This window comes from Lampetra fluviatilis, chromosome 68, assembly GCF_964198595.1.
Source record: "Lampetra fluviatilis chromosome 68, kcLamFluv1.1, whole genome shotgun sequence".
In the NCBI taxonomy this organism is placed as follows: Eukaryota; Metazoa; Chordata; class Hyperoartia; order Petromyzontiformes; family Petromyzontidae; genus Lampetra; species Lampetra fluviatilis.
In genome coordinates, this window is record NC_136342.1 from 6,366,521 (window position 1) to 6,381,138 (window position 14,618).

Genomic DNA, 14,618 nt, shown 5'->3' on the forward strand with positions numbered 1-14,618 from the left:
CTCATGCTAATTGACATCCGGTGAGTAATCATATACCCAGGTTTTGGGAACAACCAATATCTCGAGTCCCCAATTGTTGATCAGATCCTTTATCAGTGCTGTCTTCTTGACTATGGAGAGTGCATTGATTATTCCGAAGTTGAGGAGCCCTGCTCCAGGGTTTGGGTCAATACCCGACATCAGCAGAAAAATGGCGATGAAGGCACTCTTCTGTGATCGTGTGGTTATGGGGAGGAAGAAGAACTGACCAGATCTGCAGCACAACCATTTGCGAGGCATTGCAGCAAGTGACATGCATGGTCGGGTCAGGGTCAGCATTTCCACAGCAGATTGTAGCCCAGTGTTGTGCAGAACTCGTAGGATGAACCGCTGGATGCTGCGCCGAGTTTACTGGTGAGTCCCACAGCTGCATTGGTGACGTTTGGTGTGATGATAAGCTGATGGTCAACTCTACGGTGTCAGCAAATGTTAGTTTAACACGTAGGCAGATATTATTTATTTGACCTAGCATGCATCCATAATGTCATGTGGATGTGCCAGTGTTGGAACATTATGGGGAGGAAGAAGAACTGACCAGATCTGCAGCACAACCATTTGCGAGGCATTGCAGCAAGTGACATGCATGGTCGGGTCAGGGTCAGCATTTCCACAGCAGATTGTAGCCCAGTGTTGTGCAGAACTCGTAGGATGAACCGCTGGATGCTGCGCCGAGTTTACTGGTGAGTCCCACAGCTGCATTGGTGACGTTTGGTGTGATGATAAGCTGATGGTCAACTCTACGGTGTCAGCAAATGTTAGTTTAACACGTAGGCAGATATTATTTATTTGACCTAGCATGCATCCATAATGTCATGTGGATGTGCCAGTGTTGGAACATGGGCTGCACAGAAGTCTCTCCTGGCTTCACGAAATGGGGTTTGGTCCCTGCACAAGCTTAGTATCGTGTTACAACATGGTTATGGATACATTTGATAAAAATGTAGGGGTTACCAGCCTCTCACATGTCCTGGTAAAAGTGTTGAGCTGGCAACGACTCATTTGGAGACGGAGGTGAGGTTAAGGGCTTCCGCCGTTTATTAAAGGGCTACACAACACACGGGAGGGGTGAACCACTTCCCAGGGGTTAGGGGTCCCGGGATAGGTCCCACTGGGTCCCAACACAGCCGGCTGCCCTGTGCTGTCTCCTCTGCGCTGGCCGTGGGATCATCCAACACGGCCGACTGAGGAGCACAGCCACGTCCAGCCCTGGAGCTGTGCTATCTCCACTGTCCCTACCCTCTTGACCCTGGCTCCCCATTTCACACTCTCTCGACCCGTGACTCCAGCTACGACCCCGCTTACGTCACGGGGTCCCCCTTTTAACATCGAGGAGCTGTGTCGTCATGTGCACTGTCCAGCGCGCGTGACCCCACGTCCCGTGACGTCATCGCACCGGACATCGCACACGACGCCACTACTCTCCTCTACTCCTCTACAAAAGCATGCACAGCATACGAGAAGAAGAAAAAACGACTCAAAGTACACACATAAATACATAAAATAAACTGCCATACACAGCCTTACATATAGTTACATAAACTAAAACACTTCCACGCACATAAGGGCTGTCATCTGCAAAAAGGTTAATGTCACAGTGCAGATTGGAGATGTCTAGGTAGTTAGGAAATATAGGGTCCATAGATAATGGGCCCCATATTGTGATAGTTGGGACCCTAGATATGGTCATCCAGAGGAAAACTTTGCAGCAGTGAGCATTGGTGTATAGTTGTGCTGATGAGTCCTACTAAGGATGAAACTTGCACACAATGGTCTATCAACAGCATTACTCCTGCTGCTCTCAGTCACATTCACTCAAATTGTTTTTAATGGTGATGTTACTACTTCATTATTTTTTTCTCGACCACAGGTGTGACCTGTTCTGTCTGACTGCAACATGGCACAGGCAGGATTACTTTTACCTGCTGAATCAATTAGCCAGCTCTGATTATTATTAAAGGCGCAATCTTCTGGTCAAGGTGGCAGCCTCACTGTCATCTATTGTCCTGATTTAAATTTGACCCCTGACATACTCCGGTTTCTAATTCCTTTGAGTGCTTGGCCCTGAAGGTAACATGCACAGTGCCTTTCAGCTTTATTTTAACTTTATTGCCCAACAAAGTCTAAAGCCATATTTTTTATAGAGTTTTTCAACTTATTGTAATTTTTATATCCTACTTACAATCGGATATTACTCTTAGGTCATTTTAATTTTTACGTCAATTCTCCGAACTATTCCTCTGCAGGGATCAAATGTTTTGCCCTTCTGAATTGTGTTCATATCTCCCAGCATGTAAATTTTCCCACTCACAATCTTCGTTCTACGCTTGATCTAGTTATTACGTCTGGCTTGGCCATATCACATTTAATTTTGTGCAATGTTGCTGTATTTGAATACTTTGCATTCTTTTTAACTTGATTTGCCACTTTTCTTTATTGAAATCAAACGTACCATCAAGTATGGAACTTTTTAATTTTTAAATACAACTAAGTTTGCTTAGTCAAACTTTCAGTTTATTTCTTTGGAGGATAAGGTTCTTTCTTGATTTGAAGCTTTCGTGACTGCAGGAATCCATACTCTTTGTTTTTTTCGGTAAAGTCACGTAGGTAGAAAAAATAATAAATCACGACGTTTCAATCGCCACACAAGCAATCGTCTTCAGGTGAAGACGTCGTGATCTATATTTTATTGTACCTACATGACTTTACCGAAATAACCATAAGGTTCTTCTTTATAATTCAACATTTTCCAATACTCTTAACTTTTTGGTGCCAATTAAATCACATCTTGTTTCCTGCAATCGGAAATCTCCTTTGTATATTGATCGTCTGCGCTCCTTAAAAATATCTGGGAGAGAGCTTGAGCATAGATGGAAGGATACAGATCTGGAGATTCATTTTCAGATCTGGAAGCAACATCAGTGTATATGTCGTGACTAACTCGGAAGGCAGTAAGACTTGGAGCCACTTCTTTTATTTAACGAGCACCATCGGGATAATACACACCCTACGTGGGTACACACTATTACTGTTGCTAGCCTATACACAACACTAACCGTCTAACACTGACGGCGCTGAATGGAGACAGCCAATAACTATCTAGCAGCGCAATATCGAGCGAAGATGGCAGCGGCGATGGTGACGAGACGAGAGCAACGATGGCGACGACGAGATGGTAACGATGATCTTGAACTGCACGATGGGGAGCCTACTTCCAGTAACAGCCACGAGGTCCCTCACAGGGGCCTTTCTTATACTCTCAGCGTGGCCTCGCTCCGCCCCGGCCACGCCCCCTCTCTGGAACTAGCGGGTTCCCGAGGCTTCCCGATGGGCCCCCCTCTGTGACCTTTCCCCTAGATGTCCCCCTCTCGTGTCTATCGTGGCCTGCTGACGTGGGTACTGCCATACACTGCAGTTACCCTTTTCGCCAGCAGCAAGCGCTATGCCACTACATATATAGGGACGCATTAAATTCCGCAAGGCCCCCATTTTACTCTATGCTCATTCAAGGTGGCTATAGAACACAAGAACACTTTTGTCTACAATTGATCAAATGTTAAAATGAAATTCGAAACGAATCTTACCTGGTTCCATCACCACATTTAATACGTTTCTTGAATGTTTTCATTCCAAAATTGATACCATTATGAAAAACATTAATTGCCCCTCCACTCCTGAGTCACGTGTATACAATCTTCTATTTTTTCTGATATTCCTTTGACTGCATTCACCATGCTACCCCCATAATACTTTTTAGACCTTACCTTCAAAGTAAAACCTGCAACTTATTCCCTAGATCCCATACGAACTGCTCTGTTTGTTATCAGTTTTTCATGTCACTTTGTCCCCTGGTCAATGTCTATAATGAGTGAATCACTTAGCACCAGTGTGGTACCTAATGCTGTTTCCTGATTGGATTACTGTGTAATTGATATTTTTTCGCTTTTATCATAGTTTTGTTCTTAATTGTTATTGCATTTCGATTGTAGTTGTCATTGATATTGTTATTATCAGCTTTATAATTCGCCTATATTTTATCTATACGTGTGAGTGTAGTTAAATATTCTTTCTATGGATAGTACTTTGATATATTTCGATATGACAAGTGCTTTATAAAATAGAGGTTATTATTATAACCTAAGACAAGAGGACCACGTAGGAATTTTGATGGTTTTTATATTTGTACATTTTGTGTATTGTGTGAAATAGTAAAACAATGTGAGTAAAGTGTTTGAATGTTATCAGTTATATATAATGCCATGTAAGATTACAAATGACTGAGTATCGTGATATTTGCCATGGTCACCTGTTTTTCTCAATGTATACCAAACTTGCCTTAAATAATGAGCTGGTGGATTATGAACATGTATGTGCTGAAACTAGATTCGAAGCTTTCGTGACTGCAGGAATTACTCTTTGGTTCTTTCGGTAAAATCACGTAGAAAGAAATAAAATAAAATAATAGAATATGACGTTTCGATTGCAACACAAGCAACCATTATCAGGTACAAATGAATGAGAAAACAAACATAGTTAACTTGGAAATGCAATGCAATACAACACAGAGAGTCGGCCAACACAAGAGTCAACACCCCACCTGGCTGATTACGTTCCTCCAAAGATTGCTACATTTTAGAGAGAGACAAAACATAGACACACGAAGACACAGACAGACACACAAGCAGAGAGAGAGATTCACACAGAGACAAATAGAGAGACACACACATAGGCACACAGAAAGACAACGTCTCTGTATCGAGGCCTTACATAGAGAGAGAGGGGGGGGCAGAGGGGGAGTTGCGTGTAATTCCTGCCCATAGGGGACAGATGAGCTGGAAACTGGACTTCTAAACAAACAAGCACGGAGCGTTGTGTGGAATTCCTGCCCACAGCGGCCGGAGGAAAGAATGGACTTATAAACAAGCATGGTAGAAAGTTAATTTAGTAAAATTAGGAAGTGTAATGCACTGCAACACAGAGAGTCGGTGAGCAGTCACGAAAGCTTCAAATCTAGTTTGAACCACCTCTATGGGGAGGGTTTGCCGTGTTTCACACTTAACTTCTAATTTAGCAATCTTTGGAAGAACGTAATCAACCAGGCTATGCGTTAACTGTGTGCTAACCGACTCTCTGTGTTGCATTGCATTACACTTAGTAATTTTACTAAAAATTTGCTTTCTACCTTTCTTGTTTTTAAGTCCATTCTCTCGTCCGTCCGCTATATGGGCAGGAATTCCACACAACTCCCCCTCTGCCCCCCCCCCTCCCTATTTAAGGCCTCGGCACAGAGACGTTGTCTTTCTGTGTGCCTATGTGTGTGTCTCTCTGTTTGTCTCTGTGTGAGTCTCTCTCTGCTTGTGTGTCTGTCTGTGTGTCTCCGTGTCAATGTTTTGTCTCTCTCTCAAATTTAGAAATCTTTGGAGGAACGTAATCAACCAGTTGGGGTGTTGACTGTTTTGTTGGCCCACTCTGTGTGTTGTATTGCATTATATTTCCAAGTTTACTAAGTTTGTTTTCTCATAGATTTGTACCTGATGATGGTTGCTTGTGTTGCAATCGAAATGTCGTATTCTATTATTAATTTATTTATTTCTACGTGACTTTACCGAAAGAGCCAAAGAGTGTATGTGCTGGTTATCTTCACCAGAATTGTGAGTGTCCATCACTCGCCATGTATTTAACCTGCAGGTCACGTGGACACAGTGAGTCAGGGCTGTCCCTTCTATTGTCCTCTTGGGTTTAGGCTGATTGAAAACAACCTGATGGACGGCATCCAATTTCTGGCGGACCGGATGGTGGGGAGAGAAGGAAGTTTGGAGAAGTTAGAGTGAGTGATCTCCTGATACAATGCACACAGACATGTACGCATATATAGTAATCCCTCGCCAACTGCAGGCATTAGATTCCTAGAAAAGGCCGTGGTAGGCAAATCCATGGTTGGTAAAGTATAGGCGGTTAGGGAAACCAGGGCCATGGTGAAACTTGTCATAGCTTAACTAACTTGCCTGTTTATTAACTAAACACCAAATGAAATACAGTACATTATACAATAACATAATAAAATCTAACTAAACATTACATTAACTTGGTTTAACATGTAGGCTTTCGCAACCAATATCATCCATAATACATATGGATGACACGTTGGTGGTCTGGCCACACGGCAAAGATACATTTCGATTTAAAGCTTTCGTGACTGCAGGGATTCATCTTCTTGGTTCTTTCCGTAAAGTCACGTAGAAGGGAAGTAATAATATAATAAAAATAAAACATAATAAAACAATTCTCACGACGTTTCGGCCACAACGCAAGTAGCCGTCCTCAGGTGAAAACCAGGTCTGTCGAGGCGACAGCGTCTGAATGAAACGGCACACGTGCTTGGAGCATGTATATAAGCTGGTTTGGTAGGGGGGGAAAGGGGCGCCTTCCAACCCAGCTTATATACATGCTCCAAGCACGTGTGCTGTTTCATTGAGACGCTGTCGCCTCGACAGACCTGGTTTTCACCTGAGGACGGCTACTTGCGTTGTGGCCGAAACGTCGTGAGAATTGTTTTATTGTTTTATTTTTATTATTTTATTACTTCCCTTCTACGTGACTTTACCGAAAGAACCAAGAAGGCAAAGATACACTTAACGAATTTCTAAATAATTTCAACTCGCAAAACCCGTCCATCTAGTTCACCACGGAAGTGGAAGCTGACATAACTCTGCCATTTCTGGATATTCTGCTCGGGTGCGGTCGAAATGGCAAAATAACACAGCGTTTACCGAAATAAAACACACACTGACGCCTATCTGAATGCAGTCGGACCATTACCCCACCCAGAAATCCTCTCTCATCAAGACGCTCATACAGTGGGATAAGAAAGTGTCAGATGGTGATAGTCTGAGAAGTTAAATTAAACATGTTAAAGAAGCGCTGCAATTGAACGGTTACAATTGTAATGCGAGCGTAAGCGAGGTTTCGCCGCTCAGCTCTGGGCCAATCAGACGGCCCGGAGTATTGGGGGCGGGGCCCAGTAAGGTGGGCGTATGGGGAGGTCCGCCGCCCACCTCCGGTCCAATCAGATGCCCGGATGATCAGGGGCGGAGCCTAGGGGCGGAGCCGGGGGGGCGCTAAGTGAAGGGCGTGATCTGGAAGGTTCGGAAGGGGCGTGGTGGAAGGTGGAAACAGGATGACGTCAGAGGGGACTATAAGGGGGATCCGGAAGTGGCTCGAGGCAGTTGGGATAGACACGAGGTGGGACCACGTTGAGCCGTGGGAGGTCTCCGGCGCCATTGGTCACGTGGCTGGAGACGACTCCAAGCACACTGTCAGCCAACAATGTGCGGGAGGAGAGGGGAGTGCAACTGACAGAAAGCGCGCGGGGCGCGCCAGTAGAACAGCCGGTCCACGGTCGGGACCGACGGAGTGTGAGCGGCATAACAAGAATAAAGACAGAGACGGAGACCAAGCTGTGTGTTGTCAACACCCTTTATTACACAATGATGCACAAATCAACAGGGCACTGCATGCCAAAACCTAATCAAATAACACGAGCGTTGAAACTGACCAAATAATGAAAACGTTTTAAAATACTGTACATTGCGGGAGTAACTGATAAACTGGCCAGATGTTTGGAAAAACAAAACATCCAAGTCAGATTTGGCACAGTACATAAAATACAGACGTTAATATCTGGTACAAAATATGTATTTATCGAAGCGATCAACAAGGTTTGTACCGGATTAATTGCTCTTGTGGAAAAAAAAATATGTTTGTTAGACAGGACGAATGATCAGCACGGGACTAAAAGAACACCAAAGGAATATGAAATACTCCCAAATACAACTGTTGGCAGGGGCATAATAAGCGTGCCAACAAGGACACTCAATTGATTTTGATAATGTTGAAGTTATGTGCAAAACAGTTACTACTGGCCAAAACTAATTAGATAATCTATAGAAACATTTTTTTAACTATTCGGATAGCTACAGGCTTAGTGCTGCTTGGAAGCGAATCATCAAATAATACATTGTTTAAATGCATGCCTATTCAATGGGGATTACCGTTGAACAGAAAATAACAGGTACTGCTATTTTAGTGCACACAATCGACAGGAGGTACAAGAACAATGGGCTTGCATAATTCACATGCATAAATTACGTTGATTAGCAAAAAATAACCCACTGGCAATTGATACCCATTGTTATTTGTATGCATTCATAAATCCCCCCCCCACTTCGCTCAAGAAGGGCTCACAAGTGATGTCATCACATCTACCCCTCTATTTAAGGAATGAAACAGGAGGATTTCTACACAAATCTGGCTGTCACCTTATAAAGCTAGTTGTAATTACTGGCGAAACGTTGTAATCGGATGGTCAATGTTGTGGCTTTGCTGTCCAACACAACCGATGTGCTAGTAACGAATTGGCTGTGTCGGGTGGTGGTGGGTTTAACGACACATTGGTATATTTATGCGATCTAACCCAAAAAAACTGTATTATGGATTACAGTACATTTTTATTCCATTAATATTAACCATGATGATGACAATGACAATGAAATGGGTGGTAAGAAAGAGGAGGGGCTCAGCCCACCTTCCCCCTCTTCAGATGAGTAGGCAAAATGATAACTATATTTCAAGGGGTCACTTTAACTCACACCTATGACACATGCTCACAAAATGCATGGAAACATAAACAGTTAAAACTGACACACTTAAAAAAAAAACCTGTTAATTGTTAACTAAAGCTATTTGTCTAATAAGAAACAACAACCGCCATTCGCCACTAAGTGGTGGTGCCATCACCCCACGATGATTGTGCCAGGCTATGTTCACCTTGAGGCCACGTGAAGTGTTGAACACCCACTGGCAGGAGGTCACAGGGCAGACCCAGATGCCACAGGGCGACCTACTGATTCGACTGGCTGATGCACCACCTGTGCCCCCTACTGTGCCAACTTGCTGTGCTTTAGCCACCCGGCGCTCCGCTCGTTGTTGTGAGCATCGCTCCTCCGCCCTCCATTGTTGTTGGAGGGCGACTGCCTCCAACTGCCCAGTCGCGTCCTTCACGAGCCTCCTCCACAGAGGCCGATCTTGACACCGATGGTACCAGTCATCGGCAAGTCCACTCAGCTCGACATCCTCCTGTACCACATCACTCCATTTCTTCACTAGCCCGTGCTGCGCCCGTTTAGCCTCCTCGATCCGGCTGAACAAATGCTATTTAGGCATGCGGTGGCTAGGCATGCGGGCTACATGGCCCAGCCAACGCAGCCTTGCCTGCCGTAGAAGCTCACCGATGGGACCTTGTCCAGATCTTTCAAAGATTTGTGAGCTCACACAATCCAGCCTGGTTAAACCCAGGATGCATCATAGGCAGGCCAGCCTAAATGTTTCCAACTGGCGAAGACGCTCAATTAGGAGGATCCACGTTTCGCAAGCATAGAGAAGGGAGGGAATGACTGTGGACGAGAAGACCCGAAGCTTCGTGCAGAGCGAGAGACCAGGTAGATTCCACACAGCGTTACGCAACTGATGAAAAGATAATGCCGCTCGACTGATTCGGATTAAGACCTCTGCTGTTAAACCGGAGCCGGGCATGAGCACACTGCCCAGGTATGGGAAACTCTTCACTCTCCACAACTGCCCCATCACCAATTGGGAGTTGTGGGGGTGAAGTACCCGATGGTACAAATACCCAAGCAGGTGCTTGGTTTTGGTGAGGCTGATGGTAAGGCCCCACCTCTTCGTGGCAAGCTCCAGGTTCAGCAGCAGCGCCTCCAACTTCTCCTCTGAGTGAGCCGCAATTATCAGATCATCGGTATATGGTTGAGCAATAGGGAGCCATCCCTTGACCGCACCCGGGCATCGATCAGCCTCCCACTGTATCTGTGTCATGCGAGCGTACGCTTATGGTCGCCGAATGGTGGGATAAGCTTCGGCGCTTCAGCCTCTAAGCCAATCGGGTGACAGGTAGTATCTGGGCTAGAGTTCAAGGGCGGAGCCCGAGGGTGCTAGTGGGGTACCATCTAGAAGGTTCGTAAGGAGGTGTGGCTAGAGGTGGGGCTTGGTGACGCGGGAGCGGGTTATAAGGGGAAGCCGGAAGGGACTCGGGATCAGTGTGGGAAGTCTAGAAGCGGAACCACGTCTCGCGCCTCCGGGACGCCATCAGCCACGTGGCGGTCCAGAGACGGTCGCCCTGCGCGCCGTCTGCCAGCGGTGCACGGAAGCGAGAGAGTGAGCGAGCGTGCGCAAAGGATACCAACTCACGCTGCGTCACGCAGAGCGACGGAGATAGTGTGGAAGAACGCGGATAAATAAATAAATAAGACACAGTCAATTGTCGTCGAAGTGTTTTATCATGTCTGTACCAGATGGAAATTCCTCCGGTACAGCTATTGAAGGCTTCACAAACTACGTGGTCATAAATAGATGTTAAATAATGTGGGAGCCAGAGGACATCCCTGTCGCACCCCAAGGTGTATAGGGAATGGATCTGACTCCCGGCCATGTAGTTTCACCTGGGCCCGCTCACCATCATGAATGTCCCTTAATGATCGTGAGCAGAGGGTCAGGGACTCCGAAAGCATGAAGATCAACCCAGAGCCCAGGCCGACTGATGGTATCATAGGCCTTGACCAGTTCAATAAAGCAGAGATGTCAGTACAATTGGAATTCCCTACACCTCTGCTGTAGCAGACGGACAGAAAATATGGCATCTGTGCAGGACCGCCCTTTCTTAAAACCTCACTGGGGCTACACAAGCCGCTCCTCAGTGTGCCTAGCAAGGCGATGTTGAATAATCCTCGCCAGGACCTTTCCCGGCACACTGAGGAGTGAAATGCCCCTGTAGTTGTTACAGTCTGTGCGGTCACCCTTCTTAAAGAGGGGGACTACCAGGGCATCCTTCCAATCCTGCGGGACCCGGCCAGTGGTCCAGACTGTTTTTATGATGTCATGTCGAGCAGTCTGTGCACAAATGCCACCCTCCCTCAGCATTTCACTTGGGAATCATCTCTGCCCCGTGCCTTTCCTGGTCTCAGACTCTGGATCGCCTTCAGTACTTCCTCCACAGTTGGCACCTCAGCCAACCACTCAGAGGGGGTGACTTCTTCTTCCAATATTTGAGGCACCGCAGCCACGGCAGGGTCATCCCCACTTTGTCCCACGTTGCTTTCCTGGCTGAGGGATTTCTCCTCCCCCAGGACCTCACAGAAATGCTCAGCAAATCAACAAACCTGTTCTTGGGGGTCGGAGATTGGATCACCGTTCTTTCCTCTAATGATGGTAATAGGTGTGGCACTGAAGGTTACTTTTTTATGGAATTAAAGAGCGATATGTGATTGCGGGCCATTGAGGCAGACTCCATCTTCTCAGCAACCCGCGACCACCACCCAACCACCACCCATCCTTGCAGCACCTCACGGCTCTCCGAACCTCCGAGCGAAGGCTGCGGTAAGCTAGCTGAGACCATGCCACTAAGGGTTCGAATGGAGTCCTGTGTGTACACACACCACCGGAGTGGAAGAATGGCAGGCGCATCTTACACATGACAAGTCGATGGTCTCTTTGGTTCTTTCGGTAAAGTCACGTATAAAGATAAAATAATAAATTAAATAATAGCATACTATGACGTTTCGATTGCAACACAAGCAATCATCATCAGGCATAAAAGACAGAAATAGCAACAAAAATCTAACCAGAAAGCTATAGACAGACATATAAGCAGACAGATATCTTACCGAAAGAACCAAAGAGTAATTCCTGCAATCACGAAAGCTCCAAATTAAGATTGAACCACTTCTACGGGGAAGTTTTAAGTTTATTTTTTCTCTCTCTCTGGGTTTTTTGTTTTCTCTCTCTGCTTGTGTCCTCTCTTTGGAATTTTCACACTTAAATTCTAACTTAGCAATCTTTGAAATACGTAATCGACCAGGCTATGCGTTAATTGTGTGTTGACCGACTCTCTGTGTTGCATTACATTACATTTCGATATTTTGCTAGGTTATTTAATTTTAGTGTGTCTTTCTCCCTTTCTCCGAATTTTCAAGCTTGCGTACCGTACCACATGTCGCCCTACTCATTGACATGCTAATTTTTCCTCTGCCCCCTCCCTCTCTCCGACCCCGCCCCCCCCTCTCTCTATTTAAGGCCCCGTCACAGAGACGATCTCTCTCTTTGTGCCGATGCGTGTCCTCTCTCTGTGTATCTTTGTGATATCTGTCTGCTTATATGTCTGTCTATAGTTTTCTGGTTAGATTTTTGTTGCTATTTCTTTCTTTTATACCTGATGATGATTGCTTGTGTTGCAATCGAAACGTCGTAGTATGCTATTATTTAATTTATTATTTTATCTTTATACGTGACTTTACCGAAAGAACCAAAGAGTAATTCCTGCAGTCACGAAAGCTCCAAATTAAGATTGAAGTCGATGGTCAGTGGGCAGATCAGCTCCACGGTAGGTCCTGGTATAAAGGACATGGGCCCGCATCCGCTGTTCCGTCACTATGTAGTCCAGCAGATGTTCTTGCTTGGACCCGGCATGCATCTATGATGTGGTGTGGATGTGCCAATGCTGGAACAGCGTGTTGGTAATTACAAGCCCATGGGCTGCACAAAAATCTAGCAGCCTCCTGCCGTTGTTATTGAGCTGATCTGGCCCATGCCTTCCAGTTAATCCAGACCAGGTGCCAGCATCATGACCAACTCGGGCATTGAAGTCACCCAACAAGATGACTCTATCCCTAGGGGCTAGCACCTGTGACAGGAGGTCATAGAAGGCATCTGACTCATCGGCTTTGCCTGCATCCCTCCACGGATGTTCGTCTTCAGTGGGGGCATAAGTAACCATGACCACCACTCCTCGCATTTTCTCACACCTCACCGCCACGCTCCCACGCCCCCTGCATTACTTTTTCAGAAGAAGATCCACACCCTGTTGTTAGGCAGTCGCTTGCCCCGAGTAGAGGACTGTCCACCCCTCATGGTGGCATGAGCCAGAGCCAGTCCACCGGACCTCATGAATACCACAGAGATCCAGGCGGTACCGGTCCAACTCCCGACAGAGGAGTGGCAGCTTCTCCTCTGCAGTGAGCGTTTGAACATTCCACATGGCCACACAAAGTGTTTTTTTGTTGTTTCTGGAGGAGCCCCGAGGGTAAGGATTCAGTTTCCTGGCTCCACCAAATGGGGTTTGGCCAGGAGACGTCATAGACGCCTGTCCCCCCGGGGCCTCCGGCACAAGCTTATTTATAAAATTTTGTCGTCGTGGTGTAGTGGTAATTCATTGAAGGTGGAGGGGTTTCCAGCCCCTCGCACCCGTCCAGAGCCCCCATTTGGCCGCTGGGGTGGTTACAAACGCCATGAGGGGAAAGGCCAATCGGAATTGGCCCTCCACCACAGTACTGTCCACGACAGCGTGAGCCCGTCCGGCACCACGAGGAGGTAGGGGGTTGTTTTGCCGGACTATACTACACTACTCACACACACACACATTTGTGTACACACACATACACAATACAATTTAACCCCATGAACCTAATCAGTGGTAGCTGTTTGTCAGCTGTTAAAGTGGGCATGGGTTTAATAGTTACTCACAAGCAGTCTCCACAAACACACCCCTCAACCACACTCCTCTGACCCACCACTACCCCTCACCACCCATCACCACCCTCCCCTTCGCCCCCATTGACCGTCTCATCTCTCCCCGCAGTCTGCAGTGCTGCTCACTCACGGACAAGTCGAGCTCTTCTTTCACAGACATTCTCAAGGCCAACACAGGATTGAAGAAGCTGGTGTAAGCTCTGCCGTTCGTTTCTCACATGCGCTCGTTGGGCACAATGTGCTTATTTTTGGTGCAACACAGTGTCATGTAAATATTGAAATATGAACGCAATATCATTGACAATGATCAAATCGCCTAGAATGCACTGCTCACTTGACTGTTTTATTTATTTACCAGGTAAAGCCAACTGAGATATTAGCTATTTTTCAAGAGGCGACCTATCCACACATAGAGATAAATATGGAGGGGAAAACCGGAGAACCCGAAGAAAAATCTACATGACCACTGAGAGAGAATGTGCAAACTCTTAATATACAGGTTGAGGGAGATTATTCGCCACCGTGACGCCCTGGATGGATGATCACAATGTAGTAACACAGCGATATAGGCGACAGGGGCATTTTGCGAGCTCGGGAAGCAATATCCAGTGCTATATTTTATCTCTCTGATCTCGAAAGTCCAACACTTGATAAACATTGACATCTCGATTTCATAGACGTCATTCGCATTGAGGTATTTTATTTTATATACTTGATTAAGATATCTTACATTTCCTACACTTCAATAGCATAGAGATATCCAATTTCCAATCTTGATTAGCATATTTTATAAATATCATTTCCCACTCTTGATTACCATAGATTAATGTTGGTTCGGTCCAAGATGGATGCTCTTATTTCACTCTGCCTGCTCTCTGAACTACACTCAGAGTTCAAGCTACCCCTGTACATTGTTTACATTGATTTGAAGGTGGCATTTGACTCTGGCCAAGACATACAATTTGAGAAGACTCTGGCGAGGCATATCC

The 14,618-nt window shown here is 46.0% G+C and overlaps 1 protein-coding gene across 1 annotated transcript in view; it reads left to right on the forward strand.

Moving 5' to 3' along the window:
* The window catches only part of LOC144952549 (NACHT, LRR and PYD domains-containing protein 3-like), a 98,656-nt gene that overhangs the window by 41,553 nt on the left and 42,485 nt on the right, over positions 1-14,618 (forward strand). The window lies entirely within an intron of this gene.